At 41.0% G+C, this 300-nt stretch overlaps 1 protein-coding gene across 1 annotated transcript in view; it reads right to left on the reverse strand.

Moving 5' to 3' along the window:
- The window catches only part of LOC106874942 (differentially expressed in FDCP 8), a 34,648-nt gene that overhangs the window by 10,407 nt on the left and 23,941 nt on the right, over positions 1 to 300 (reverse strand). The window lies entirely within an intron of this gene.

The raw sequence follows: 300 nt of genomic DNA on the forward strand, positions 1-300 counted from the left end.
TCTCTTTGTTTGTCCCCTTTATGTTTAGCCCCTTGTGGGCAATAAAGAAATATATATAAAAGTATGCATGTATGTATGTATGTATGTGTGCATGCATGCGTGTAAAATATAAATAGGCGTAAGCTGTGTGGTTAAGAAGTACGAAGTATGCTTGCTTTCCAACTACTTGGTTTAGGCTCAGTCCCTCTGAAATATTTTCTAGTACAGCCAAAGGTCCACCAGCGCTTCATGAACGGACTTGGTACAAAAGAAGCCTGTCACACACACACACACACACACACACACACACACACACACACA

The sequence above is a fragment of the Octopus bimaculoides genome, chromosome 1 (assembly GCF_001194135.2).
Source record: "Octopus bimaculoides isolate UCB-OBI-ISO-001 chromosome 1, ASM119413v2, whole genome shotgun sequence".
NCBI classification, from domain to species: domain Eukaryota; kingdom Metazoa; phylum Mollusca; class Cephalopoda; order Octopoda; family Octopodidae; genus Octopus; species Octopus bimaculoides.